The sequence below is a fragment of the Populus trichocarpa genome, chromosome 3, assembly GCF_000002775.5.
Source record: "Populus trichocarpa isolate Nisqually-1 chromosome 3, P.trichocarpa_v4.1, whole genome shotgun sequence".
Lineage (NCBI taxonomy): Eukaryota > Viridiplantae > Streptophyta > Magnoliopsida > Malpighiales > Salicaceae > Populus > Populus trichocarpa.
The window spans coordinates 8,580,872-8,586,871 of NC_037287.2; the positions used below are offsets into that span (position 1 = coordinate 8,580,872).

A 6,000-nucleotide genomic window follows, 5' to 3' on the forward strand; every position below is an offset into this window, starting at 1 on the left:
ATGCCTTTACTGATCCACCGCTCAAGCATGATTAGGTAGAGGGTTCGTGTTCACATTAGAAGTGTCTTCCAATTCTATCCACCCTGCCTTGATTAATTGCAAAAGTTTTCTCTTGAAGGCGTTGCAAGTATGGATACTATGTCCAGCAATACCAGCATGGTATTCGCAAGTGAGCTCTGGTTTGTACCAACTAGGGTAAGGTGGTTGCACCGGCGTCAGAGGTTCGGGAGCTACTTGCCCGATGCTTAATAACTTCTAGTACATTTCATCCAGGGGCAGCGGTAATGGAGGTAGTTGTTCTTGGACCCTTTGGTAATTTCCAATTTGACTTTTGGCTTGAAAGTTTTGGGGCTCGGGTTTTTTGGTGTTGGCAATTTGAGATAGAGTGTGGTAGTTTTGGGATGAGTTTTTCCTACCCTTATAGTCGTCTTCAACATGGTTGACCTCTTTCCTTTCAAAGCCTCTTTTCTCGATGGGTGCAGAAATTCTACCACTCTTGACACCTTGCTCTATGCGTTCGCACACTACCACAACATCAGTGAATTGTTGAGCCGAACTACCCATCACATGCTCGTAATATGGCGCTTTAAGTGTGTCGGCAAATAAAGTGACCATCTCTTTGTCCAGAAGTGGAGGATGGACTTGAGCAGCTGATTCTCGCCATCTTTGAGCATATTCCCTAGATTGGACAAGCTAGTTCTATCAGGAGCAATGTCCATGTTGTACTTGTATTGCTTGACAAAAGCCTCAACAAGATCTTTCCATATCCGGATCTTTGTGTTGTCCAATCTCATGTACCAGCTTAATGTTGCCCCACTTAAGCTATCTTGAAAAAAGTGCATCAGTAGTTTTTCATCATGTACTACTTCTGCCATTTTATTGCAATAGGACTTGAGATGAGTCATGGGGCATTGTGTTCCACTATATTTGATGAACTCAGGAACACGAAACTTCTTCGGGACAACCACATTTGGGACTAGACACATCTCCGCTGCCCTTACCGGATCATATAAGTCTACCCCTTCAATTACTCTGAGTCTAGCTTCCAGCGCCTCCATCTTATCTTGATCAATGCTATCAGATGACTTGGCCTTGCAGGACTCGTTAGCAAATGCATCCATGACTACAGGGGCTGGTGCAGGTGTTGCTGACTGCACAAATGTTGGATTGTGTGGAGGCTCTTGACCATGTTCACTCATTCTTTCTTCGGGCTGAGCTATTATTGGAATCTGATTAAAGGTGACCGGTCGGTTAGAAGGACCTTCACCAGAGGTATTTCTCAGTATTTGCTCGAGTAAGCTGGTGAGGCGAGCCACACTTGTCTTTAGAGACTCCAACTCTTCTTGAAAATGGGCGTCATGGTGAGCGCGCTCTTCATCTTCCATGTTTCTCGCTCGAAGTCGGGTGTTGTAGACTCTTTGGGGACCTATATTTCAACCTGATGCATGTATGTATGTTATTTACGATGTACGATGTATGTAGATGCGTATTAGGGAGCTCATACTCTAAGGATAGGTTTGGGCCATTACATGATGGGTGGCTTTCTACCTGGTCTCAACGGGGTCTCTTGCTGTCCCAGTGATCACCCTCATGAAGGCAATATAGGGGCTCAGTAGGTAATGGGATGGCATGTGCACCAATCATTACCAGTCTAAGCACTCAGCGAAGAGTTGGGGTTTACACAAACTTAAACCTTGACTAAAAGTCGTAAGGTAAGCTGCTAGTCCCCCACTTAACCTAAAGTTTTTTCAGTATAATTCCCCTCAAATGTGAATGATGCATGAAATAATTTTATACAATGCATGAACAAATATGTACAAAAATTAAAGCGTATGAGCAAATGAGAATGAAAACTACCAATAACACAAAACCAAACAATAAAACACGATGATCAGACAAAAACAAAGCTTAGTCCACAAGGTCCCCAGCGGAGTCGCCATTCTGTCGCACGTGTGCGGCGTCGCGGCGATCGCCCTCCACACTCCATGGATGTGTGGATCTGGAAAATATGGTGAGACAAGGAATTCTTTGTCTCTTAGCAGTGAAAAACGAGAATGGGAGTCGCCACCTAGTATTTTGGTCACTAGGAACCCTAACTGGTCTCAGAGATCGGGTACGGAGACTGGTTGCGTAAAGGGAAGGTATTAGCACCCCAAATACGCCCTACCTAAGGTAAGCTGCATTGTTTTATTTGTCTGATCAAAATCTAAGGTTTGGTCGCGTTTTCTAATTGTTGGTCCTGGTTGTCTAAGATTCAAGAAAAGACCTCCTAAAAAAGGAGGTTCTTATCTTAATGGGGTAAAACCTAACCATTCTATCGTCAAGTAAAAACTACCTTTTTAATATCAGGAGTACGTTTTACGTATAAATTCGTAATCCTGGATATTAAAAGAAAACAAAATAATTTTTTTGGATTTTTTTGAAATATTGGCCAAATTCTCGTGACTTTAATAAACTGGTTATTAAAGCCAAAATGCATGCTAAAACATAATTTTTTTTGAAGTTTTATTTGTTGTATGAAAATACAATATGAGTTTTTGAGCTTTGAGAGATTTGGCCGTATGCATAAAAACCAAAATATTTTTTAAAGTTTTGACGAGAACCGGGTATTTTAATACCGGATTTGTATTTTTACGATATAAAAATACAAATCAGTATTAAGAAAAATTTAGTAAAAAATACGCGGGGAAATCACAAATTTTTCTGAAAATATATTTTTTGAAAGTTTTTGGAACTGGGCCAGACCCGGCTAAAAAACAATATCTGGGCCGAAGCCCACGGCTGCATGAACAGTGGGCGTGAATTATAATTCACGCCCACTGTTCATGCATGAACAGAAGGCGTGAATTAATTCACGCCCGCTGTTCATGCAGTGAACAGCTGGGAAGAAGAAGAAGAAGAAGAAGGGGGGAAGGAAGGCTGACCTGCGATGGCGGTGATCTGGCCGCCGTGAAGGGCAGCGGTGGTGGTACACGGTGGCTGAGGCGGCGGTCTTTCTTCTTCTCTCCTCTGCTTCGCTGTGCTGTTTTCTTCCTCTGTTTTTCGTTCTCTCTGTCAACAAGGTCTCTTCTTCCTTTTTCGTTGACGGTGGCTCAAGGTCGGGGTGAAGAAAGGACCGGTGGTGGTTCGCGGAGGGCTCTGCGGGTTCTACGCTGCTGCGGTGGTTCTTCTTCTTCCCGCTGTGGTTCTTCTCCTCCCCTGGTTTTCTTTCTCTCGGTTCTGTTCTGTTCCTCTTCTCCCTCTCTGGTTCTGCTGGCGTTGGCAGCGCTGATGGTGGCGGAATGGCGGTGCTGGATGGTGGTGGCCGAAGGTCACGGTGGAGAGAAAGCACAGCGGTGGTGCCCAGCCCGGGGGTGAGGAATGGTCCTTCTTCTTCTCTGTGCAGTGACGCCCAGTCTCTGTTCTTCTCTTCCCCCTGTATGCTTTCGCTTTCTCTCCTTTGTCTCCCCCAAAAACTGTTGTTTCTCTTTCGGTTTCTCCTCTGTTGCTGCTGGTGGCAGCTGCTGTTGGCGACGCTGCTGGTGACAAGGCAAAATGACGGTGGCGCAGCTTCCAATGGTGGAGGGAGAGAAACCAGAGAGAGAGAGATGAGTTACTGTTCTTCTCCCCTATTCTTTTGTTTTTCTGTTCTTTCCTTCTATTCTCTCGTCAGCTCAAGTCTTCCCCTCTCTGTTTGTCTACCCTTCTCTTCTTCTTCAAAATTTTGCCCCCCTTCGTTCCTCTCTTTCTCAAAAAATCGTCTCCCCCCCTTCGTTTCCTTTTTTTCCTTTTTTCTCCCCCTCTCCTTTGTCTTCTCCCTTCTCTGTATTTATAGCCGCAGGAAGAGAGGGGCACCTTACCACTGCCATGGCACCGGGTAAGGTGGCCGGTCATGGCTTGCATTAATGGTGGCAGGGTATGGGATGTGGCTTGTGTCCAGGTTTTGTGGGCAAGTGGGAGGAGAGAGAAGGAGAAGTTAGCGGGAAAAGTTTTCAAAAATCTCATTCTCCCCTGTCTCTGCATTTGCAGGGGAGAAGAAGCTGCACTGTGCCGTTCAAAACGGCACCGTGCAGGTTTTTTTTTTTTTTTTGAAAAGGAAAACAAAATTTGGGAGTGACCCAAAATTGGGTTATGACAGAAGGGATCAGTGAAGTGGAGGAGGTTCTATGTAACACCCCATCTCACTAGCAAGATATTGTCCGCTTTGGGCCTCCTAATCCACCCATGTCCAGGGCTTCCACCCAGGTCCCCCTCACGGGTTTGTTCTTAGTAGCCACGCATGACCCCAAAACGCGTTTTACTAGTTAAGGTGAGCATGCACTTATAAGGCCCTGGCTCTGGACGCTCGCTTCTGATGTGAGATCTTACAATCCCCCCACCTTAAGATGAGCCGTCCTCGGCTCTGATACCAAATGTAACATCCTCCATTTCTGGGATAAAACAACAATCCTATGTCAATAGAAAAACATAGTAGTTAATTTTATTTTATTTTGTATATATATATATTCATGGTCTTCGTATTAACATCTACCGGAATTTCGATGGAGTCCCCCTTATACTGGAAGGTCCCAAGTTACCGAAATGTAACATATTTACACTTCTAACAGTTCGCATCTCATAACTTAATTCCCGACCCAATCATCCTGGGTTTCAATTCCACAATTATACTCACATCTATCAACCATAATATTTATGATATGCATTATATAACAAAATATCATTATGGATGGATAATTAAATAAATATAAATACATAGACATGAAATATGGTTATATGAACTACAACGTTAAATTCATCCAATCAAGTTTAAACATTTATTATATAAATTAAGTTATACAAACATTTTCATGTTTACAAAATACAAGGGTATACTCCCTAAAACCTAGATTTCAAGAAGGGAACATAAGCTAGGATCTACTCCTGTCGTGCATGCGATGATCCTGAAACAAAATACATATTATTGCAAGGTGAATATCACAACAAATATAACAATATGAATATCTAATAATTTCAACAGGATAACATGCATTCATATTTCATTTACTTCTCCCTTCTAGTTTTTTTTATTAAAATCTCTTCCTTATTCAAACTATTAATAACCGTTCCCTCTGCCACTATCAACCTTCATTCCAGACCTTATAAGATCAACGTGATTACTTTTGCTTATCACATTACCGATACCAATTTCACTGGTATCGTCATCACCACCCCATAGGAGTCGATGTAAGGCGATCCCTTTACCCGGGATCCTAACATACACTAAATGTATGCTGGCCAATACATGGTGATCCCCTTACCCGGGATCTTAACATACACTGAATGTATGTTAGCCAATACGTGGTGATCCCCTTACCCGGGATCCTAACATACACTAAATGTATGCTAGCCAATACATGGTGATTCCCTTACCCGGGATCCTAACATACACTCAATGTATGCTAGATAATACAGGGTGATCCCCTTACCCGGGATCCTAACATACACTCAATGTATGCTAGTTTATGCCTCAAATCACACTTCTCATATTTTCTTTGTCAGTGATAATTTCATCACTTGGCAATTCACATAACAACTTTTCACTTTGAATACACATACATTCAGTAATTCACATTTCACATCAATAATATATTAAATCATGGAATTTAACTAGAAAGCATAGGTGTGAATCACCTACCTGCAATAGAAGCTCTACTTGTGCTCCCCTGCTACTGCTGTTGCACCACGCCTGTGGTCCCTCCTGCAAATCACAGGTTTATCTCATAAATTTTCCTCACTCAAGGAAATGTTTTATAATAACCATATCAACAACCCATAAGTCTTTCTTTCAGTCATTTCTTAGTACTTTATGTTTTTCTCATTTCACTCATTATTACTGTCGTTCTTTGTCCAATCCTAGTTATCATTCCTTTCTTTATATTTGGACTATCATTGTCCAACTGTTACTGCCTCGTTTTTGAACTGTTACTGTCTGACCTCTCCTCAGATTTTTAACTATATCTGGAGTTATAGAACTCCGATTCA

At 42.4% G+C, this 6,000-nt stretch overlaps 1 long non-coding RNA gene across 1 annotated transcript; it reads right to left on the bottom strand.

Annotated features, from left to right (window-relative positions):
* Nucleotides 1–4,713: 4,713 nt before the first annotated feature.
* Nucleotides 4,714–5,717, bottom strand: LOC127905139 (uncharacterized). Its single transcript, XR_008058872.1, has 2 exons — nt 5,654–5,717; nt 4,714–4,919 (listed from the first exon to the last, which is right to left on the bottom strand). It is a non-coding gene; the product is annotated as an uncharacterized LOC127905139 (long non-coding RNA).
* Nucleotides 5,718–6,000: the final 283 nt, after the last annotated feature.